Raw genomic sequence first — 25,979 nt, 5'->3', positions numbered from 1 at the left:
GAAATAGAGTAAAAAAAAAAAGCTTCTGCATTTGAGATTTAATTTTTTTTTTTTTACTTGTAGATGGACACAATACCTTTATTTTGTTTATTTTTATGTGGTGCCAGGATCAAACACGTTGCTTGGCAAACACTCTACCGATGAGCAATAACTGTGGCCCTGCATTTGAGATTATATATATATTAATATATAATTTATATGTATGTATGTTACATGCAAATTCTATATAAACTATATAAATATATATATATTGTGTAAATATTGAGCACAGTTTTACTAGAAATCAGATTTTCATGCCTCCCTGTTTGCCTATGATGATCATCTCTGGCTTTATATTTGCTCTAGTTCTTCATTTTACAAAGAGGAGTTGTTATTTTTTTAAAAAATGGTTTATTAGTGAATAACTATACATAATATCAGGGTGCATTTTGACATAATCAAACATGCATAGAACATAATTTACTGCATTTCAGTTCCCAGTAATTTTTTTCCCTACTCTTTCCTCTCCCTGTTCCCCTTCCTCTATTCTATGGTCCTTCCTTCTATTTATTTATTGTTTTTTATTGGTTCTTTACATATATGCATCAAGGTGAAATTTACTGTAGTATATTCATATATGCACATAGCATAATTTTGTCGATTTCATGTCACATTTCCTCCCTTTTCCTGTCCCTCCACCCTCTCCTCAATCCCTTCCCTCTACTCTGCTGATCTCCCTTCTATTTTCACAGGATTCCTCCCTCCTTTGCCCCTCTGTTTTGCTATAGCTTCCACCTATGAGAGAAAATATTCAATCATTGACTTTCTGAGTCTGCCTAAAATATCCTCCACAAAAGAGTTCTTATTAATAGTTGCAACAGTATAAGCTGGAATAGGTTGGCTGAATCACTTTGTAGAGTTGCCTGTGCCATGTAGGTTATCACATGTTAATGGGAACGAGACCACCAACCACCCATGCCTGTCCCTTGCACATGCAATGTGGCACCTCCCTGTCAAAGACCACATTCCAGCTTTTTCCTGAGCAAATAGTGTGTTCAGACCAGTGACCAGGACCATCTCTCTCTTCAGTTATTTTTTTTTAATATTTATTTTTAGTTTCAGGTGGACACAATATCTTTATTTTATTTTTATGTGGTGCTGAGGATGAAACCCAGTGCCTCACACATGCCAGACAAGCACGTTACCACTTGAGCCACAATCCTCAACCCCTCTCTTCAGTTCTTTTCATTATGGTGGTGGTAGGAAAAATATTCTAGTGCCTTTCAGGACGCCAGGTACATTCAGACCACTTTGATCTTGTTCAGATGTAGATACTGGTTCAGTCGCTCTGGGATGCAACCTGAAAGTCTGCATTTCTGCTAACTGCCTGCAGATCAAACTTGGAGCATCAGGGAACTAACTATATGTGTTGCTTTTCTGCCAGTTACCTGATGTGTCTGCCAATCATGCCAAAGCCTTGGCACCAGTCTGCCATTTGGTGGTATAAGTAGGAATTAGGGGGAAATGATAGGGCAAATGTATGTGAACTATGATAGGAACACAGAGGCTGCACAACCCTAAGCAGTCTGAGCAATCTTATATTTACCATATGGAGAAAATCTAAAATCAGAATAGTTAGCAATGTTTCTTTTTTCCCTCCAGTAAGTGCTTTGGAGTGGTAATGAGCCAAAAAATGAAAATTCATGTTTAAGGAAAAATGAGATAATGAATATGGAAGCTAATGAGAGTGTGTAACATTGAAATAGTGTGACTGCTTTTGCAGTCATGGTGGCTACCCTGTCATCGCTGACAACCTGAGATCCAGAAGGTCCATCTCATTCACCAAGTTGTTGCTTTACAGGTTGGTTGCTAACATGTGCCCCTGCATAGGATGTGTTTGCATAGCACCTTGCAAAGAAAGACTCATTATTTAATCAAACGAGTGTTCTAAGTTTTAGAGCATTATCAGTTCCTACCCTTTTTAAAAATAAATTTAGAACCATGAAACAAAAGCTGTGTATATATTGGCTCCATTGGTAAAAGAACATTTTTTTTCAATTTTTTATTGGCAATGTGGTTTGACATAATGATACAATTTATTATTACGTGTTGATACATGCACACAATATAACGATATAATTTGGTCAATATGATTCCTCAGTATTTTCCCTATTCCTTTCTTCTTCCTTCCCCTGATTCCTTTCCTTTATTCTACTACTCTGCACATCTGCCTTATTTTCATGAGATTCCCCCTTTTAAAGCCACCTTTCCTTTCTTTTCTCTAGTTTCCACATATGAGAAAGAGCACGCAGTCCTTGACTTTCTGAATTCAACTTATTTTGCTTAACATGATGTTCACAAGTTCCATCTATTCTTCTGCAAATGGCATAATTTCATTCTTCTTATGGCTGAATAAAACTCTAATGTGTGCATGTGAATAAAGAGTACCTGGAGGATCATTCTATTGAAAGTTAAAATATTATTTATTTATTTATTCATTGGTGAGAGCTATTATAAATTTCAAAGCTTAATACTAATGATAAAAATCCTAATGATAATAGAAACACAAATTTTTGGGAAGCCAATAGTGTGGTAAATACAATGTTCTTACTGGAGTAAGAAACTTGAGCAGAAAACAGAGTGGGCTGCAGAGAATGGTGAACTCAATGTATAATTCTTACACAGGATGTGGCACGATACAAAAGACATTGTAGTTTTTTATATACATGAATACTTTGTATGAGCAAAATCAAACTACAAAATTTTGATAGCACAGCTAATATTGAACAGAGCATAATGCTGTGGTCTGATGGTGTGGACTTTTCCTCTGCTGCCCTTGATCCGACACAGTTTAGAGAAGTTTGAGCTCCCAAAAACTATTTTGTAAATTTATAAATGTGTATTGTACAATGTGATCTGTAACTAAAGTGAAGTTGTGAATGAACCCTCTAAAGTATAGCCACATTTTTCAAAAGGCTTGGGATGTTTTTTAAAAATTATTTTTAATTGACAAATTCTACTTATATATATTTGTGGGGTACAATGTGATTTTGGACGTATGCTCACACTGCAGAATGATTATATCAAGCTAATTTGTCTCACTTTTTTTTTCCCGATGGAAACATTTAAAACCTACTCTCTTAGCAGTCTAGCGGTATACAGTGAATTTTCCTTATAGTAACCATTCTGTGCAACAGATCACTAAAGCTTACTCCTCTTAACTGAGACTTTGCACACTTTGATCAACATCTCTTCTGTCCGCATATGCCTCCCTTCCCCAGCCACTGGTAGTCACATTCTACTTTTTACTTTTATGAGTTCAACTTCTTTACATTTCACATATAAGAAAGAGCATGTGTGGCTTATTTCACTTAGCATAATATTCTCCAGGTTCATCCATATCACAAATGACAGGATTTCTTACTTTTGAAAGGTCAAATAGTATTCCATCATGTGTTCATACTACATTTTCTTTATCTATTCCTCTTCTGATGAACACTTAGGCTGTTTCCACTTCTTGGTTATTGCTCATAATGCCGCAATGAACGTTTGAGTGTAGATATAGTTCAGCATACTGATTTCAATTCCTCTGGATATGTATCCAGGAATGGGATTTCTAGATCACATGATAATCCTATTTTTATTTTTGAAGGAAGGTCCACATTGCTTTTCATAATGGCTATATTAATTTACATTACCACCAGTATTGCTGGTTCCTTTTCTCCTCACTTTCACCAATGCTTATATTTTGGTTAGAAAATTTCAATAAACATATTCAATTTGTGGAGTACCAAAATCTTAGCTTTTGTGACTTTTGGAAAATTGAAACTATTAAAAATAAGACTTATAAATAGGAACAGATTAAAAATTTTCTATAAAAAACAAGACAAAATTACATGAATTAAAACATTTGCTCAGATATGTCCAAAATTAATTTGAAGTTTTAGAATTTGTGCTTAATACTTTAACTTGGGCAAGAAAGGAATTTTAATTGAGCTCCTCTTTCTAATTGGATAAACATATACTTTATCAGAATGGATTGAAATTGAGGAGGCCTACAATTTTGCAGTATCCAAAGAATCATAAGTAGAGAAAATTATTTGTATTTTTATTTTGCTATAACAAAATATATGAGTTTAGTAATGCATGAAGCAAAGAGGTCTACTTGGCTCACAGTTTTGGAGGCTGGAAGCTTAAGATTGGGGGGTCCCATCAGTTTGTTCTCTGGTGAAGGCCTCCTTGACTACATCACAACATGGTAGAGGGCACCATGGTGGGATTGAGTAGAAGAGAGAGATCCTGTGGATAAACACAAGGCACTGGTCTTCATTTTAATCTACTTTGACAGAGAACTTTAGGGATTAGACTTGTTCTTTCATAACTACCTATTTTCACAGGAACTAACATGGTTAGTGTAGAGAACTACACTAATCTCTTTCATGGGTGAGACATGTTTACCTTCCAATAAGCTCTGCCTATTAAAGGTTCTACCACTCAACACTACCAGCACTTTGAGGACCAAGCTTCTGACCTTTGGGGGACAAACCATATCTAAGCCATAGCATTTTTAAAGAATGTTTTGCTTTACAAAAATTTTTGTCAAAGCAAGATACATTAATGGAAGTTAAAAGAGTATGAAAATAATTGAGCTGAAATATTCTTTACATTTCAAAACAAAAGAAACGACTTTAAGAATTTTTTTTAGCAGAATTTGCTCTGAACCTAGCATGTACCTTGCCCAAAAGCAAACCAAAGCACCATAAAATGTTAAAGAATACATTGAAATGATTCCAAACTAAAAGTGATTGAGGAGCTGGACACGGGCTGGGGGAAGACAGGGGAGGATTTCATAGGACAGATAGGGAGGTAAGAGAAAAAAATGTTTGGTTGCAGTTACAAAGTTGCCTTTGTTGTTCTATCCCACTGTAAAGTTCTTAGTTATATAGCTTTGCTGGCTGCTTCTGATCTGTTAAGCTTAAGTTATTTTTCTTTAATGTAGATATTGACAAGGAATAGCTCCAGTGTATTTCTTGTATCTTTAGCATTTTTCCAATGTTTGCAAAGCAAGCAAGGTCAAGGTAATTGGTCAGGCATTGGACTCCATTTTAATATATCTTAACAACCTCTGCTCCTTTTAAAAAAATAATGTTTTGTTGACTGAGCTGCAATAAACATTGAAGTGATGGTGTCACTGTAGTATGCTGATTTTAATTTCTTTGGATATATACCCAATAGTGTTATTACCAGGTCAAATGGTGGTTCCAGTCCAAGTTTTCTGAGGAATCTCCATACTGCTTTCCAGAGTGGTTGCACCACTTTGCAGTCCCACCAGTAGTTTATGAGTGTACCTTTTCCCCCATCCTCACCAACATTTATTGTTACTTGTATTCTTTTTTTTTTTTTTGGTGGTGCTGGAGTTTGAACCTGGGGACTTGTGCATGCAAGGCAAGCACTCTACCAAATGAGCTATATCTCCAGCCCCTGTAACTTGTATTCTTGATTGTCATTCTGACTGGAGTGGAATAAAATCTTAGTGTAGTCTTAATTTGCATTTCTCTAATTGCTAGAGATGAACATTTTTTCATGTATTCGTTGACCATTCATATGTAACCAACCTAGGTACTTTTTGACAGATAAATGGATAAAAAATGTGGTGTATATACACAATGGAGTATTACTCAGCCATAAAGAACAACTTTATGACATTTGCCAGTAAATGGATGGATCTGGAGACTATCATGCTAGTGAAATAATCCAATTAAAAAAATCAAAGGTCAAATGTTCTCTCTGATTTGTGGATGCTAACACATAAAGTAAGAGTAGGAGGAATAGATGTTCAGTGGATTAAACAAAAGGGAATGAAGGTAAGGGGGATGGGAATAGGAAAGAACAGGGCATGAATCTGACATAACTTTCCTATGTTCATATATGAATACACCACAGTGAATCTCCACATCACGTATATCCACAAGACTGGGATCCTGTTTAGAATAAGATGTATGCCATGTTTGTATAAATATGTCAGAATTGACTCTACAGTCATGTACAACTAAAAATAACGAAAAAGTTCTCAAAAAGCATGTTTTGTCACTTAGAATCGGTATAGTCCCCTGCACATAAAGGAGAGTCAGTGGATGGTGTTAAGGAGTGCAGGTAATATTCTGAAAAAGTTAAAAATCTTAATACTGAAAAACAAAGAATACAAGTGTGTGTTAGTCTGCCTTACTTAGCTGTGACCAAAATACCTAACAAGAATAACTGAGAGGGGAAAAAGTGTATTTTGGCTCATGGTTTCAGAGGTCCAGCCCGTGGTCAGCTGACTCCATTGCTCTGGGCCCAAAGTGAGGCAGAACATCCTGGCTAAAGAGTGTTGGGGAGGCATACACTTCCACTCAAGGCAGCCAGGAATCCAAGAGAGCAAAGGGAAGAGGCTTCAGGGAAGAAGAATCCTTCCAGGGCATACCTTGCCTGCCTACAGTTACCATCCAGTAAACCCATCCAAACTAGGAGGGGCCCCTTAGGTTACTGCTCTCACAATGCCGCCATTTCACCTTGGAATATTACTGCATTGTGCAGGAGCTTTTGTGGAACACCTGCTATCCAAGCCACAACAGTGACACACTTTAAGACATACACTACTAAGAAACTGATCAAAGCACCTGAGCACATCACTGGAGCAACTATTGTGCTTATATAACTTTCTGTTATTTAGCTAATCAATGTAAAACTTTAAAAAATTTTTTCTTTATTGGCTAGAGATACTGTATTTTCTTAGAGTGTTTTTGAATTTTTTTTTTTTTTTTGTACTGAGGATTGAACTCAGGGGCACTCGACCACTGTGCCACATTTCCAGCCCTATTATGTATTCTATTTAGAGACAGGGTTTCACTGAGTTGCATAGCACCTTGCTTTGCTGAGGCTGGCTTTGAATTCTCAATCCTCCTGCCTCAGCCTCCCAAGCCACTGGGATTACAAGTCATGTTGAAAATAGGTCTTGAATAGCATCAATTATAGTTTCTACTAGGAGACTAAAACCTATTTATGTATATTCTCTCTCTCTCTCTCTCTCTCTCTCTCTCACACACACACACACACACACACACACACACACACACACACACAATTTTAATGATTTCTGTGTCTCATGTCCTGGTTCAGATGATAAATTGTATTGCCATCCTGTAACTTTATCTTTTATATAAAGGTATGAAGAGAAAGCTCCTTTATGTTCTTTGGATCAACTAAGAATTATTCTTGCTCTTATTTTTAATCTATATACATGAAGCTAGAAAATGGGAATGGTATTCTATTTCTCTGTGTTGGTTTAGCTCAAGCTCCTCGTGCAGTGCTCCTCCCTTTCCTCTTCTCTTTCTCAAGACACTCTATCCTTTCACCCCGCTCATATACTGCCAGGAAAAGCAGACTCCAGTTTAAACCCCCAGGAGATACTACTGCCCCCGTGGAAGCCCATCTCTTCCATGAAGGGATTGCTCCTGTGTTGAGAGAGTGCCCTATTCTGGTCAGAGGATGTGAGACAGACTTTGCTGCAAAAATGCTCCTTGCTCTTAAGAGGAGGCAGCTCTCCTGCCAGGTGAGAGTGTTGAAGGATGAAGCATGGGATTAATAGGATGCTACTGCATCGTTCTGGGATTATCTGGGGAGCCTGCATCAGCAGAAACCGAGGCAGAAGGAGGCCAAGTCTTGGATGATATATTTGAACTTCTGACTTCTGAACTTCTTAGTTTTGGAATCAATGAACGTTCTTGTTATGTAAGTGTTTTTCTAGAATTGGGCAGTCTGTCACTTGCAGATAAAGGCATCTCCAGTGACATATTTCTCCAACAGCAGCACAAACTGTTCTCACTGCCCAACCCTTATTGTCTACATTAGTCTTCTCAATTGCCCCTTAGCCTGTATGATGCATAATATATATGTGTATGTATATTTTGTGAAGTTAATGTAATTGTATGATTTTCGAAAGCAAAGAAATTATATTTGTTTTTTTAAACAGAAATAATATTGTTATTTTAACATTGAGGGTTATTGACTCAATTCATTAAATATTGATTAAATGCCTACAGTGTCTCAGATATTGTGCAAGTCATTTAGGAAGCAGAGATGACTGAAATAGATAAGGTTTTGCCTCGCTGAAGTGTCATTGAGGACTTTAGCAACTGGTTATATGACAACTTAATTTGGTTGAATTGTTTATTGTTACAGAAAAGAAAGGGCATTTATTAGAGCAAACAAACTGTCAGACCTTCTCTACTTTAGGCATGGCAAAGCCAAAATGTGAAAGCACTTTATAAAAATTCCGTTTTCATAAGTTACCTTTGCAAAAACTGCTTGTGTATTTCAGAGTATTAGTGTCTAAATTATTTGATTAGATGCCTGAATTTTATGTCAGTTTTATGCACAAATGTCATCTAATGTTCAGACTTTTCCTCCCCAATTAGCCTCTCTTTCCTATAAAGGTGATCTTTGACTTATGATGGGGTTATGGCCTCCTATGCCCACTGAAAATTAAAAATGTCTTAGATCACAAATATTATGCACTTACTTTTGGAACATCATAGAATAATCTAACCTACTTAAATGTGCTCAGAACAAGCATATTAAACTATAGTTGAGAAAAACAAAAGCCTATCTTATAATAATATTGAATGTCTTATGTAACTTATTGGATACTAGTCTGAAAGTAGAAATAATAAGAGTTGTATGAGTACAATTTCACACTGACATTAAGTTGAAAAGTCATTAAGTAGAACCAAAGTTAAGTCCTATTACTTAGCTTTTTAAAAATCTTATTATCCCACCATGCAAATTAGATGCCATGGCTGTCTTCCCTGAGTTAACCTGAGGATTTATTTTCTCATTGAGTGTTTAAACCCATTCACGTCTCTTAAACTCTTTACCTTTCTCTGAAACAAACTTCCTACTCTACATTAGCCACATGACTTTGGACAAGTTGTTTTGCTGATTTACAGTCTATTTTCACAACTGAAATAAAAATAAAAATAGCATCCCTCCATTGTATTATTTCGAGAATGGATTGAGATAGCCCTTGAAAGGTGCAGATAAGTAGCCTTCTGGGCCTAGAACACTTAATGCACTTTGTCTGTACTCCTCACCTGACCCTGGTATTCACCATCTCCCAGTGGGGATTATTTGAAAGACTTCTAGCTGGATTTTCCATGGCTACTTTCTTCTTTTTTTTAACCCATCCTTTTCTTTGTAACCCAAATCATTATCCTTCAAAAAATAAGTATGATGGTGCTTCTTCCCATTGCTGATAGTAGCCCTGAATCTTTAGGATGGTTCAGAGAAGCAAATGTGAAGCCACCCGAGTCATTCACTAAAAATACAAAGAATGCATTTCAACATTGCATTTGGAATCCTGGGGTAGATGGATCTATCAACAAATCACTGCACATTCAGTAAAAATGGTAGATGCACGGGACAGAAGTGTGCAAGTTTGGATGATCACCTGCATTAGGAGTTAGGGTGAGAAGGTGAAAATTAACATGGGAAAGGTCACACCTTTATCAGGGGTTGATAGAAAAATATGGCTCGAACTCATTCTTGAAGGCAACGAGAAATTACTAAAGAGTTTGAAGCAAGGGAGTGTCAGGTACAGATTTCATTTTGAAGAATATTCTTCAGCTCTGTAGAGGATGGGTTTGAGAAAGTCAGAAGAATTAGGTTGAAAAAGAGAATACAGAGGAAAAAACAAATAGGGAAAATGAGAGCCGAGAGGACCTCTGGCCCTAAGGGATAGTTGGGGCTGTCAAGGGACGCTTCATCCACAGGTGGCTCAGCTTTATTTTCTGATTTTTTTTTCTTTTTCCCCAATGAACTCGTTTTGTTGACCTTCTCTTGACTCCTATAACCTCAAAACAAAATTAAAACCAGGGAACTTATTCAGAAAGAATATTTTTTAAAGAAGTATCTTAATATGGAGAACCCTAGGCATTCAACCACGATAACATTTATTGAGCCATGTAACTGCGGATTTATTGCTGCAGATCTGTTGCTCAAAAGTGCTATTATGACCCTTGCTGGGGAGGACAGGAAAAACTAAGGCCCAGAGGCTGCACTGTACATTAGTGATGGAGTTAGGAGTCCAGCCCCAACAGCCTGACTGCGGAGCCTTTGCTCACACCAACCCTGTTCACAGCCTCTTGTCATGAAGTGTGGGGTCTCCTTCTCCCCTCCCCACAGCAATGAAATCCTGCTTCTCAGCTTCACTCATTGCCAAAGCCTTCCATAGTGCTTTGTGTCTCTCTGGAATTATTTCTCCTGATTTTTCACACAACAAAGTTCTCCTCATCCTTTAAGATGTAGACTAAATATCAATACCTCTCTTGAGACTCCTCTGTCCCACCCCTCACCCCACTGTATCCCAACATGGTGTATTAATTATTCCCCTTGGGTTCCATGAGCCCTAAATAGGCCTGCCTATGGATACTCTGTCTGCATTTGTTAGTCTGTTTATGTTTCCATAACACTTTGATCACCTGTAAGGGAACAGTTTAGCACTTGGCACATAGTAGGGGAATGCATGAAATTAATAATCTCTTTAATAAATAATGGTAATGTAAATCAATAATGCCGGTTAAGATTGGAAATGTTGGCATCAAATAATCCTTTTCAGGAGCAGGATGGAGTGATTTTCAAATACTCAGCAGATTCAAATATTGAGATGAAAGAAAATGCAGAAATGCAAACAGCGATGATTTGAAGACATTGCTTTTATTCTATGCTCTCTGTTTTCTAAGACATTCTCATTCTACTGCACTGAATGGGCAAAGGTGATTGTTATGAACTAAATATTTGTGTTGTCCCAAAATTTGTATGTTTTGAAACCCTAATTTCCACTGTGACCGTATAAGGAAGTGGGGACTTTGAGATGAGATTATGTCATTTGTTAGAATCCTCATCATGAGATTTGCACCCTCATGAAAGAGACCTGAATGAATTCAACTTGATGTGACTGTAGCCATCTTGTGTGATAATTACTATGATGGTCCCAAAATAATCCTAGTTGGTTTGCTTGCTCCATCAAGCTAAAAGGAAACTAGTAGCATTATGTGGAGCTCTAAACTACATCCTGATTCCAAGGATGTGCCTGACTATTTTATATCAGTTTAAGATAAGTCAGGTACATTCCAGATAAGATAAAGTCACTTTTGTCTCAACTCATAAGTAGGCTCTTCTTTCTTACTCAACTGCTCTTGTTGATGCCCAAGACCATGCTCTCTCAGTAAGCCTCCCAACACATTGCCCACTGTGCAATTCTAGTCTGTCCTTTTTTCTTCAGCTCACAGTACCCTAACGGCTGGTCTGCATACATCAGGACTGAGTTATTCTGAAACAAGAACCCAGAGAACTTTATCCTTGTGGGAGATACAAAGAGGAGTCAGCATTCTGCAGTCTAGAAGCATCCTGAAAATCCTCATCAGAACCCATCAATGCCTGTGCCTTGATATTGGACTTCTGGACTCCAAAACCGTGACAAATAAATGTTTGTTGCTTAAATCACCTGGTCCATGGTAATTTGCTATAGCAATTTGAAATGACTAAGACAATAATCTATGTATGATTTCTCACACATCAGAGGTGGCTGTCTCTTTCTCTTATCTGCTTTAAAAATTACACGGGGAGGGGGGGTGGGGGCGTAAGTTACTTGCCACCCTTCCTGCAGCTTTTGATAGTCTGTGTCCAGTCCCAAAATCCCTCCTGCCAGCCTCTGGGCTACCCAGTGGCTCTCATTCCCATTTCTGGGCTGTGGTGAGCTGTCTGCATATCACGTGTATCCCAGCTCTCATTCCCAGTGCCTGGCAATGTCATCTCTGTGGCATCTCCAATGGTTCTATACACTGTTGCTAAAGGGTCCAGCCCAGGTCTCTCCCCAGACGGTGTCCTCATTTGAAACCTGTGTTCTCCTAGGCCAAGAAGTTAGCTGCGAGGCATCGAAGCATTTATTGTTTCTTGCTTAAAGCACTGTGAATAAATCATTATGCTTGTTTATCTGTCTGTGCACACATAGCAAGAGCTGTGAATATGCTTTTGTTTTGTATCCTTGGATGGCTAACGAGGAATAGAATCTTCCTCCAGACCTGGTTACCAAGAGAGTGATGCAAATACCTTCTGTTCCTTGGCTTTATAAAATAAGTAGTGTGATTAGTACAAAACGAATTTGATTTTCAATTTGTTTCAAGTTGTCATTTTAGCATCCTGTCATCATGCTTGCCAAATGCCTTTCGGGATCCAATCCTTTTTTATTCTCCTACATTACAATAAAGAACTGAGATCTTGTCACCAGGGGAAATATGCCAATGAGGCAAGCCAGGATCAGACGTTCTAAGGATTAAAAGAGATTCCAGGAGCATGTAGATCCTGTAACATGGTAGCGGTTGATAAGTGTATTAAAAGCCAAACAAGCTTGAAACCAAAGAGCCAAACAGAGGAGATGAATTTCGATGAGTCCAGAGAGAGCTGAGGTTTCTATGTGCTAGATGGGAGGATATACTGACTTGCTTCTAAAAGTCACTTTTCCTGTCTCTCTAGAGGCATTCCTTTAGGGACAGAGCCAAGGTGCAACTCAGTACCCTAAGTTGGTGGAATGCTGGGTGAGCAGCACGTGCTCCGCACATTATACCATGTTAGTGTTTTACCTGCATTAGAAACCTGTGCAAAATACCTGGGGAGGCAGAAGGTAGGTGAGATCTACTGAGGAGAGATACCTGGAATACAAGGATAATTTTTTTTTTGACACAGTGACCCAATAATTGAAGCAAACACTCTCCTTGCTTAAACTTTCCAGAAAATGGTATAAAGAGGGATTATTTTGATTGTGCCTTTTCCCCCACATCCTCGCCAACACTTATTGTTGTTTATCTTCATAATAACTGCCATTCTGACTGGAGTGAGATGGTATCTTAGAGTAGTTTTGATTTGCATTTCTCTAATTGCTAGAGATGATGAACACTTTTTCATATATTTGTTGATTGATTGTATATCCTCTTCTGAGAGGTGTCTGTTCAGGTCCTGGGCCCATTTATTCTTTGGGTTATTATTATTATTTTTTGGTGTTTAGCTTTTTGAGTTCTTTATATACCCTAGAGATTAGTGCTCTATCTGATGTGTGAGGGGTAAAGATTTGCTCCCAGAGATTGTTTCTCTTGCTGAGAAGAAACTTTTTAGTTTAAGTCCATCCCATTTATGAATTCTTGGTTTTAATTCTTGTGCTATAGGAATCTTATTAAGGAAGTTGGGGCCTAATCCCACATCATGAAGATTAGGGCCTACTTTTTCTTGTATTAGACGCAGAGTCTCTGGTTGTATTCCTAGGTCTTTGATCTACTTTGAGTTGAATTTTGTGCATGGTGAGAGATAAGGGTTTAATTTCATTTTGTTGCATATGGATTTCCAGTTTTCCCAGCACCATTTGTTGAAGATGCTATCTTTTCTCCAATGCATGTTTTTGGCATCTTTGTCTAATATAAGATAATTGTAATTTTGTGTGTTAGTCTCTGTGTCCTCTATTCTGTACCATTGGTCTACCAGTCTGTTTTGCTGGTGGCACTGCAAATTGGTGTACCCAATATGGAAAGCAGTATGGAGATTCCTTGGAAAACTTGGAATGGAACCACCTTTTGACCCAGCTATCCCTCTCCTCAGTCTATACCCAAAGGACTTAAAAACAGCATACTACAGGGACACAGCCACATCAATGTTTGTAGCAGCACAATTCACAATAGCTAAACTGTGGAACCAACCTAGATGCCCTTCAGTAGATGAATGGATTAAAAATGTGGCATATATACACAATGGAATATTACTCAGCAATAAAAGAGAGTAAAATCATGGCATTTGCAAGTAAATGGATGCAGTTAGAGAAAGATAATGCTAAGTGAAGTTAGCCAATCCCCAAAAAACAAATGGCAAATTTTTTCTCTTGATATAAGGTGACTGACTCATAGTGGGGTATGGAGAGGGAGCATGGGAGGAATAGATGAACTCTAGATAGGATAGAGGGGTGGGGGGAGGGAGGGGGCAGGGGGTTATCAATGATTGTGAAATGTGATGGAGATCATTATCCAAAGTATGTGTATGAAGACATAGAAAAATAAATTAAATTTAAAATGAAAAAAAGAGGGATTATTTTTATTGAGTGATATAGCTAATTTGTCTTTTCTCCATTTATTTCAGTAGATCAGCCCTCAGGAGCTCATATCAGTCATTGGGCATAAACTACAAAGGGAAAATAGATTTAAAGGCAGTTCTTCTATACAACATCATCTATTGCTCTATTGGCAAGAACAAATGCAGCAGTTGTTCTATAGGAGGTTGTACCAAATGGTAAACGAATCCGACTCTAATGGCAGCAGCTTTTGATAATCCAGCAAAGAATCCTGGTTCTGCTTTGTATGGCTAGTGGTAAATGGGCGATAAAAAAGGGTGACGGCCAAACTGAGCAGCATGTTTCTTTCCCTGATCACACTCGAGTCTAAGTTTTCCAAACTTAGTTTTTTGAAATTCTCTCTCTCTCTCTCTCTCTCTCTCTCTCTCTCTCTCTCTTCCCCCAGAAAATTTCTTTCAATAGCCAACTCAAATGTCACTTAGTGCAGAAAGCCTTCCTTGACCACCCTCAAAGATTCCATCACCCCCACTTTGAGCTTTGATAGCTCCTTGTTCACACCCTGTTTAAAAACATGTTATAAATTCATACCTTTATACACCAGTCTAAGCATGGATTTAAGAATAGAGATGATGCATTCTTTGTATGCAATATTCCCAGCTTTTAACCCCCATGCCTGGTAAAAAGGAATTTCTTAGGGGTTGATTAATTGCTAACTGGGGTGGTATGTATTTTTTTATGTTCCTTTTATTGTGACAACCAGGATGAGACTGTGCGTCTGACTTCCAGCTGGTTGGTTTGAGTCAGTGTTACACAAGCAGCCATGAGAGAAGGCAAGTTTGCCTTGATAATATTGAGAATCTTCTGCCTCCTTTGTTATTATTTAAAGGGCAAAGGGGAGGGAGGGGAAGGAAGGGGGCATAGGGGTCGGGAAGATGGTGGAATGAGGTGGACATCATTACCCTAGGTACATATATGAAGACATGAATGGTGTGACTCTACTTTGTGTACAACCAGAGACATGAAAAACTGTGCTCTATAGGTGTAATATGAATTGTGATGCATTCTGCTGTCATATATAACCAATTAGAATAAATAAATTTTAAAAATAAGTTACCTCCTTCTATTTATTTTACCCAAGAGTATCACATCTTTTATGAAAGATCATGGTTTGAAAATACGTCTAAGTAGAACTGGCAGAATTTATCACTTGGAAGACTACATTGTGTCTTTCTCAAAAATTACAAATCACAATTTTTTCTTATTTTTTGATGTTTCACTTCAATGTAAAACTGGACTGGAAGCACCTGCCCTATAATTAAAGCCTAGAAATGAAGGAGAATTGCTGAGTTCCTTTGTGTATAGGATCAGCTTGACACAACTGCAGTGATACATATAAAAACAAACACGTTATTTTGTTTTTACTGGCACACACACACACACACACACACACTCCTCCAATAAAATGCATTCTATGCTATCCTAGATCTATCTGCCTCTCTTACCTTGGTCTCATGGTACCTTGCAGCCAGTTGTCATAAACTGGGATCAGATTGTTCCAGAACACTCTGGTATTTGCATTATACAATGCTATTTTGACTTTTCTAACATGAAACTGTTTATGTGACCTTTAGATTGTGACTATCTAAAAGGGCAAGAGAACAAGGTGTCGCTATTATTCATTTAACTTGATCAATGTGTAGAGTCAAGAGGATAGTTTGGGGTTGACGTGAAGTTTCAGTCTGTAATTAAAAGGAGTGAAGTCAAATCTTTAGAAAATAAAACTCAGTCCTAAAAACAGACAACTCAGCCTAAAAACATCCCACTGGGAATTGAATCAGTGACAAAGAATCACTTAAACATGGAATCAGTCTTCATGTATGGCCATTAATTTATAAAGATGTGAAAGTCAAAGAAAATCATGAAAGCTTACTTTCCATTTTAATTATGATTTACATTTCACTATTAATCCTCATCTTAGCCCCAAACTATAATTTTCACCCCTTTGAAGTTTATCTTGGAATTTAAAACTCAGAGTCCTTTGAGAAGATGCTACTTTCTCTCTGTCCCTGGCATCTCTCTGTCCCCTCTACCTATCTATATGCATGGATACATATGTACACACACACACACACACACACACAGGGTAGAAGTTGTATTACAGGCTCACTCATTTCCCCACCCTGTCTCTAATGACCACTGGGAAGGGCCATCTGAGGTGTTCTTTCCTGTGCTCCTGTCTGTAATGACCCCTAGGCAGGTGCTGTCACAGATGCTCCTTCTTGACCTTGTCTTGATATCATCAAGCAGGACCACCTCCCTTGTTCCCTCCCAGCATCCTCCTATGGAGACCCCTGGGCAGCCCCCAGCTAAGGTGCTTTCTCATGTCGCTCTGTCTGTGATGACCAGTGGATAGTGGCTCTCTCGAGTCCTCCTTCTTTTTACTCTGTCTCTAATGACCACTGGGCGGGCTCCACTCCAGGGGCCTTCTACTTGTGGCCTGTCTCTCATGACTGCCAGGCAGGCTCATTTCGATGGTGTCTCCATTTGCCCTGTGATGACCATCAGGCAGGGCCATTTCAGGGACTCCTTTCTGATCCCTGTTTTGTGATGAACACCAGTTTTTTTTTTTTTTCCCACAGATAAACCGGTTGATTTCATTTGGTCATTCTTGAAACGATTTAGTTAGAAACACACTTGCTACTTCTGTCCCTGGTTGTTTTGTACCAGGAGGACATACTTGTTACTCATTTAAAACAAATTGTTCCCGGCACGGCTATTTATTTATCATTAGGACCATGTGATGAAATTTTACTGCTGACTCATTTCTATCACTAGATTTACTTCTTGATCAGAACAAGTGACCGTGGAGCACTGTCTGTGTGTATTAGTAACCGGTGCCAGTTGACCACAATGCAGAAGGATTTATGTCTTCACTACTCTGAGGTAGTTTCAAGCTTAACATGACATTCTTACTGGGGAATATCTGAGTCAATTTGATGAGCAGTTGAATAACTGAGATGAAAAGCTACAGATGAAAGCTAGATTGTACAGAATCCTACAGAGTGTGTATAGATGTGAAAAAAAAGTATGTAGAATTGAGGCTCTTTAAAAGTCCTACGAATAAAAAAGTGGTAATAAAACATTGAGGCTCCTTTGTGGTTTTATACCAACTCTGTCTTTATTGGCTACCATTTGTGTAAACGATCAGTCCATAAATGAAATGACTAAGATATGAATTGGGCAAAACTAGGAGACAGTAAGAAATTAAACTATCATAAAGAAAACCACAAGAAACCAGTTTCATGTTGTTAAACTGCCAGGCTATTCAAAACCAAATTAAAACAAAAGTCAAGTGGGAGAAAAACATCTCAGAAAAAACTTCTAGTGTTAAATGCCTCTTCAGAAAGAACAGTTGTGTGTGTAACCGTGTATGTGTGCATATTTGTGTAGTGGCTCCCCCTTCTCCACAAAAAAATTTTGACTGGCTTTCTCCAGAAATCTTCATCATGGCTGATTTTAGGACAAAAGAGTCTCTACAAAAGAGTTCAATGTGGATAAACTTCCTATTTTCGTGTTGCCCTGTTTTACTCGGTCACTATCCTGGAAGAAATCAGCACTCCAGGTGCTGGGCACCCCTTACTAGTTTTTCACAAACATGTATCCAGTATAGTAGTTTGTAGAAATGTGTAAACAAGGCCTGTGGCCTTGAGCTGGGGCTTCACAGAGATGTCTACATTCCTAAGATAAGAGAAGTTACCAATTGGGCTCCATGGTAACAGCTGGCAGGGGGAGGAAAGAAAGGGGAGAAGAAGCTCTCCCCTTCTCAGGTGTTGTCTTTGAAGGGTTAACTTGCCCAGAACAGTGAAAGAAAAAGCCACTTTTTTGGTGAACTTCTGCAGACTGTAAACTTCTATATCCCTCCCCTTACATGCTGGGTATAAAATTCTGAAACTACCTGAACTCGGGGTTCAGGGGATTGATTGATTACAGCAAAGGCTGTGCCCCTGAACCTGGCTGCAGCCAAATAAAACTGTTTCTTGCTATCTTCGGTGCCTTGCTTTGTCTGTCCCTACAACACTTGTGTATACTCAGGAATATTTAAATGCAGAACTGGGTAAACTATTATTGTTGTAGTTTGTTGGCAGTAAAATGTCAACTTGTCTAGTTACTTTTATTTCAAAGCAATTCATCTAATCTTCTGTTCTTTTCTGAAGATATTTTCCCTAGAGATGTATTCATATAAACTGTCTTTAAAAAGACAAGATTCTACACAATTTTGAAACTGTTTCCTTTAAATTGTTTTTACTTTGCTTGAGTTTATGATTTTAAAACTTTAAGAATTCCTGTGTTATGAAAATTTTTACTTAGCCAAGAACTTGAGTAAGGCGATTTCATTAATTTAAGTTTTTAAAGTCATTGATGGGGGAAAAAATGTTAACGCATTCCATGCTAAAATTTATGCTGTAATTTCCAGAGACATTTTTCTCTCTGAGGGAAGGAATATTAAGAACCCAAAGTTTTCTTCACCTTTTGTATGCCTAGAGGCTCTTTGGCAGGTAGACCAAGCTACAGGTTATAAAATTCGAGCTTTGCCTTGGGTTTAATTATGTAAAGATTCTGTCTTCCCTTGGAGCCTAGCAACTCTAATGAAGGTCAAGTTGGCAAAAAAATCTAGTCTAACTTCAAGGTCCTGGAAAAATGCTGCTTGTTGATGAAGCATTCACCATTTCCTAGGTACTCTGGACATCTTTAACTGATTTTCTATGTCAGCTTGCCTTAGTCACCTTCCACCAACGTTGAACTTGCCCTGTGTTGGACCCTAATGAAAAATTCCATGATGCTCTATACCCTCATGAGAGAGGCCTAGCACAGAGCCTGAGCCATGATATGGACTCACGAAATATGTTGAGGCCTAGGTGTGTAACTCTGTGGTCAAGTGTGTGCTTAGCCTGTGTGAGGCCCTGGGTTTGAGCCTCAGCAGAGAAGTAGGAAAGAAAGAAGAAAAAGAAAAGAAATAAAGAAAATGTGTTGAAGGAGCAGATACATTTAAGACATATAGAGCAAGAGCAAATACATTTTAAAGTTTCCAATTATACTGTCCTCATAGAGCATCAACTTGAGGGTGATAAATTGAGAAACTCCTGTCCTGTAAGTCTGACAGTTGAGAAGAGATAGAGGATCTTTCATCTTCTGAAAGAGAATTTTCCAAAACCTCCTCAGGGTAGATGGACAGATGTGCAAGATTGGGAACGGCCAAACTTTCTTTGCTAGCTTATTTTTTTTCTTATTTTCTTTTAACTTCAGAATGAAAGGTCATCTTTTACTTCATTAAAATTTCTCAAATTTTGATGGAATGAAGATATCATTTTGCTAGGCTGTTAACATTAAGCTGGTACACATGAAAATATTTAGACTCTTCTGCAGTTATTATTCAAAATTCTAAAATTTCAATGTAAGTAAAAAAATCTGTGATATTGGCCTTGGCAGTGACATTATCAATATGGCTCCAAAGCACAGGCAACAAAACCAAAAACAAACAAGAGGAATTGCATCAAACGAAAACATTATTGCAAGGCAAACAAACAACTGAAAAAAAAAATAAATAAAACCAACCTATTGAATGGGGAAAATATTTTCAAACCATATACCAATAGGCAGTTAATATACAAAATATATAAGAAACTCTTACAGCTTAATAACAATAAAACAAATAGTCAATTAAGAACAGGTAAAGGACCTGAATAGATAAAGACATTTGAATAGACAATCGGCATATTAAAAGGTGCTAATCATCACTAATCATCAGGAAAATCAAACTCCATGAGGAGAAATCATCTCACACTTCTTAGAATAACTATTACAAGAAAAGACAAGATATAAATGTCAGCTAGGATGTGTAGAAAAGAACACATACACTGTTGGTGGGAATGCAGATGGGTGCAGTCAACATGGAAAAGAGCCGTAAGGTCCAGTAATTCTACTTCTAGTTTAACATCAAAAATAATTGAAATCAATATGCTGAGAAGGTTTTGCATCCCTATGTTTATTGACCCAGTATTTGCCAAGGTAGGCATCAACCTACATGTCTATATATGTGATGTGTATAAATATATGTGTGTACATACATATATGTATTTTATTTATCTAAAAAAAGAAGGAAATCCCATCATTGGCTACAATATGGATGAACCAGTAGTATGTTTTGCTAAGTGAAATAAACCAGGCACAGAGAGACAAATATCACATGATCTCACCTGTATGTGGAATTTAAAAAGGTCAAACTTTTTTTTTGAAACAGAATACAAATACAATTGCCACAGGCTGGGGGTATGGAAAAAGGAAGGATTTTGATTAAAAAGTACATTTCAGTAGTGAGATGAATAATTTCTGGAGTCTTAAATATAGAATGTATAGTTAATAATAATGTACACTTGAAATTTCTAAGATAATAAAGTCTATCGTTCCCATCACACACAAAAACAATAACTACATGGGATTATGGATATATTAGTTGTGGTAATAATTTCACAATATGTGTATGTGTGTGTATATATATATGTATATATATATATATATATATATATATATATATATATATTTATTTATTTATCAATGTGCATATCAAAATATCATGTATCTTCAATATAGTCTTTTGTTAAAATAAATGGTTTTTAATTAATAAAAAAGAATTCTCAAATTTTATTTTAATACATGTATGTATATAGTTGATGATTCTTAAAATTAAATTGATAACAAAAATCTGAAGTGAGACATAAATATATCAAAACAATTTAGATGAGAGCTTTTGAATAGATAAAACCACCATAATTAAAATTTATTCTCTAACCATTTGTGGAGGCAAGGCAAATATAATGTATTTTTATCCTTAAATGCTATAGTTGATACTTCCCATAAATAAGAACTTTTTTTAACCTCACTGTAGAATAAGTACCACAGTCAGAGGATAACATTGGTATAGTGCTATTGTCTAATCTATAGACTTCATTCACAATTTTGCCAATTGTTCCACATTGCCTTTTATTTAAAAAGGAGGAGAATTACACATTAAATTTAGGTGTCTTGTATCTTTAATGTCCTATAATATGCTACAATTCCTCATTAGTTTTTGTATTTTAGAATCTTGGCATTTCAAGACATAAAATGGTTCTAAGAATCAAAACTATATGCAAAGAATATACTCAGAAGAATGCCACTCCCTCACCCCTCTCCAAACCTATTGACATTCTTTCATGCTCTCCCTTTTCCCACCTCATTCCCCACCACTCCCTTAGGTAATCAGTCTCATTCATTGTGATTTACTCTTCCTATGTTTCTTTTGGAAGAAATGAGAAGATGCATGCATATTTTATTATTTTTATTCTTTCTTCCACAAAAGGCAACATGCTATAGATAACGCTTTGCCCCTGGCTTTCCTCATTATGTATTAAATGAAAAATATCTTCTTGATTTTATTAAACACTGCACTGGGCACCCAGGTGTGGATGGACCATACTTCATTAAATGGCTCTCATGGGCATGGGAATGTGGTCTTTCCAATGTGACTGAACCCATCCCATTCTGCCCATTGTACAGTGTGCTGGTTACTGAACAAGTTTTGCAAAAGAAAAAGGTTATTCTCAAAGTGGTTGAGTGTGGAGAAGACCCAAGTCTCAAACCTGCCTCCCCATGGATAGGGTTTGGGGATATTTACAGGATAAAGAAACAGGAAAAGGTGATTGGAGGTGAAGTCTCAAGTGATCTATGGATGTGTAGTCAGCTTTCATGGCTCTTCATGGGACACACATTGAGAAAATGACAGCATTAACATGAGCTGAGAGCAGAGTTTTGGGCCTCAGGATATCAAAAGGAAGAGTCAGTGGTTTTGACAAAGATGATAGGCAAACTGTTATTATCAGTGGTGTTATCTACAGCAAAGCTAGGGTGGGTCTAAAAATATGTGGCTCAGCTGTACATTCTTCATAATTAGTGATTTTTAAAAAAAACAACCAAAAGCAAGTAACTAATGGAAAGTACATGGGGACCAGAGTTGGAGAAATAAAAGTGCAAAGAGTTGGTTGGTATATATGAGGCTAGGTCCGACGTGTTTGTTGGCTGGTGATTACCAAAGTTAGGATTCTGGCCTTCACAGTCTTGGAGACCAAGGTCTTACTCTTTTGATAATAACATTCCTGAGAATATTCCTCAGGTCCTTGAGAGATGATTCTGAGCTGCAAAAGGTCCATACTTAACAATTTTTAGTCCTTCCTTTGGTAAGTGCTTAGCAGATGATTGTGGTGCAGTGAACAAGGGCTCGGTTTTAATAATATTTTGCAATTACTCAAAATGCTGCAATCAATTACCTGGAGAGTATGCATTTTCATGTTGTTGGAAGTGCAATTTTAGGGGAAATTCCTAAAAAGTAGGATTGCTGAGTCAAAAAGCAAATATAGTGCATAGGCAGTATTGTTAGATGTTGCCACATTCTCCTTTGAAAGGGTTGCCAATTTGCATTCCTACCAGAGAGCTGCTTCTCTAGTCCACCAACTAAATGTGCTGCCATGCTTTCTAATTTTGCCAAGTTGTTAGTGAGAAATGGTGTCTCAAGGTGGATTTAATTTGAAATTAATTATTGTTTTTCTTTTCCCATTTCCTTATCAGGATTTTGGCCTTTTTCTCCTTCCAGTTTAATAATTTATTATGTATTAGGAGTGTTATCCTTTTATCTTTTGATATATGCTGTAATACTTTTTCTCCAAGTCTCTGTCTTTTGACTTGCTTGATTTTGCATTGACTATGTTGCTGAAATTCAAAATATATATATTTTTTAAAATTGCATAATCAAGCATATCTTTTCTTTTTATTAAATTTTGACTTTGAGTCAGAAAATTTTGCTGATCTGGATTACAAAATCTTCATGGTTACCTTTACTACTTGTGTGGTTCTATTTTTCATATTTAGATCTCTGACTATCTGAAGATTGTTCTTGTCCTTGGATATAGTTTTACCTTTTTCCCAAACAAACTACTCAATTTTCTTAGTACAATTTATTAAAAAGTTCACATTCACATTCCTGACAAGCCACCTTTATAATATTTCATATGTACATGGTTCTCTTTCCAGACTTTTAATTCTGTTCTACCATCTAGTATAGGATAGACCACTGCTTTCACTATAGTGGCTTTAAAGTATGTTTTAGCCTTTCATAGTTTTTATTTTCAGTGATTTTTCTAACTATGTTTGGTTGTAGCATTGGCATGTTCGCCTCTATAAAGTTTTGGTATTTGGAGGTGATTATGTCAAATATGTAAGTTAACTTAGGGAGAACTGACACCTTGAATTTTTTTTTTCATTATTGGGTGGATAACGAACGCTGTGCCTCACATACACTATGTAAATGCTCTACCACTGAGCTGTAACCCCAGCTTTCAGCAGAAGGTCATTTCATCTAAGAATAAGGAATGCATTTTTATCTGTTTAAATCTACTTCTCTGTCTTCTAGAAAGTATAAAATTGTTTTAGGCAGGTTTTGTATGTTTCTTTTCAGTTTACTCCTAAGTATTTTATCATTTTGGTTGTGATTATAGATGACATTTTTTTCCTACTGGTTATTGATTTTAATATATGAAGACTATTAATTTCTGTATGTTAAATTTATATTCTTCCAACTTAATAAATTCTCTTGTGTTCAAGGTGGTTTGTCATTGATTTTGTAGACTTTTGCAAGAGAACTTTCATATCTTCTGCAAATTGTACTTTTTCTTTGCCAACTCTTATGCTTCTGCTTGATTTTGCATTGACTAGTGCAGTCAACAAAATGAATTTTAACGTTGTCCTTTATCTTAGTGAAAATACCTTTGAAGTTTCTTAATTAAATAAAAGGTGTATACCTTTTATACTTAAAATGGGAAAAAAACACAAAATAAATAATAACAACAAAAAGGTTTCCAAATTTACTCGGGACTGTGAAGCTAAAATCTGCCTTCATTCACCCTCCTACCAATTCCCAAACATGTTGATTTAATAAATAATTCATTTTTTAAAAAAATTTTTAATTGATTTTATTTTTTAAACACATGACAGCAGAATGCATTACAATTCTTATTACAGGTATAGAGCACAATTTTTCATATCTTTGTATATAAAGTATGTTCATTCCAATTAATTTAGACATCGATGTATATTTGCATTCCAGGAGATTTTCTTGATGGGCATAGTGACAAATGGCATAGGACAAAAGGAGGTTTGTAGTTTGTATGGAGGTGCAAAGGGCTCTTTCTGACTTCCATAAGTAGAGAGTTGAAGGGTCTTGAAAACAGGTCTATAAGCAAGAAAGGTAGGATTCCTGCTGTTGTCCAGGGTACTTTGGGCAGGACCAGAGTTTGGAAGCAGAGGTGAGAACAGGGCAGGGGAGAATCTGTAGGCATCCATATGTCAACGTGGATGTGACATAACCTTCTCCTGTTCCCCTAATATGGAACTATGCCTAGCAGGGAGCATGGAAACATGATAAGAGACAAGCACCTGGGAGATGAGAGATGGATAGATTGACATGGATTGTGATGTAATAAGAGATATGTGTCCAATCATCATCACCAGCTCCTGGTTTAAAGCTCATAAAACCCTTGGAATGTTCAATGTTGGCATGGAAGAAGCATTTTTTATTTTTTGTTATTCATAGCAAACCACTTTAAACCATGCTTGAGTTTATGCTAATGATATGAACAGAGGTTGAATCCTCCAGGTAGCTTCAGGATGGAGACTGCTTGTCCAAGAGGCCAATCACATGATCTCTAGGGTTGAAACCTTCAGCCCCCACCTTTCCACTTCCTAAGGTTCTGAGAGTGAATTCAATCACCAGTGGCCAATGATTTGATCAATTATGCCTAAGTAATAGAACCTCATAAACCCTCCTGAACAACAGGATTTAGAGAGTTTCTGGGTTGGTGGACAGACTGAGGTGCTAGTAGGGTGGCATGACCACAGGAAACTGACACTGTACTGCTTTCCCCAGACCTTGCCCTATCATCTCTTCCATTGAGCTGTTTCTGAGTAGTATACTTCATAATAAGTATACTTAAGGTAGGAGAAAGTAAACTATTTTCTTGTATTCTGTAAATTGTTCCAGCAAATGAATGAGACTGAGAAATGGGTGGTGGGAACCTTCAATTTATAGTTGTTCAGGCAGGAATACAGGAAGTCAGGACTTGCCATTGGCATCTTGAAGTGTGGGCACTCCTGTGGGACTGAGCCCTTAATTTATGGGATTTGATGCCAATTCCAGGTAGACAGTGTCAAAATTGAATTAGGTCACAGACACTCAGTAGGTGTCCAATGAGAACTGAAGAATTGCTTGACATGAAAAAACAAAACAAAACTAAACAACAACATCCCACACATTCGGTGTCAGGAGTTTTGTATGAATAGAGAAATAATTTTCTATGGATAGGTATGTATGAATAGACAGATGACAGCTATACTTGTATAGATACATATCATAGAAGGGTATAGAGGTATGTGTGTATAGTGATGTATAGAAAGCAATAGAGCAAGATAGAGATAGATCTTTGCAGATCTCAATTACAACAGTACAAGTGGTATGAGTTTCCCACCCTTGTTTCTAGTCTCTCATTCCTCAGAATATTCCAGTGAAGCCAGATGGAAAGGGGCAAATGGGAGAGTTAAAAAACAAGTAGTTTGGGGTGCAAGATGTTTCTTGGAATCCATGGTTGTGAAAAGAAGAGGGAGGACCAGCATCAGGCAGATGGTGAGGTGGCCTGAAGCCTACCTGGCAGGAGAGCTGAGACAACAACTGCCCAGCAGCATTGCCTGGGTTGGGACAACTGACTGGGCACAT

This window comes from Marmota marmota, unplaced genomic scaffold (genome assembly GCF_001458135.2).
Source record: "Marmota marmota marmota unplaced genomic scaffold, marMar, whole genome shotgun sequence".
NCBI classification, from domain to species: domain Eukaryota; kingdom Metazoa; phylum Chordata; class Mammalia; order Rodentia; family Sciuridae; genus Marmota; species Marmota marmota.
This window is presented reverse-complemented; position numbering follows the sequence as displayed.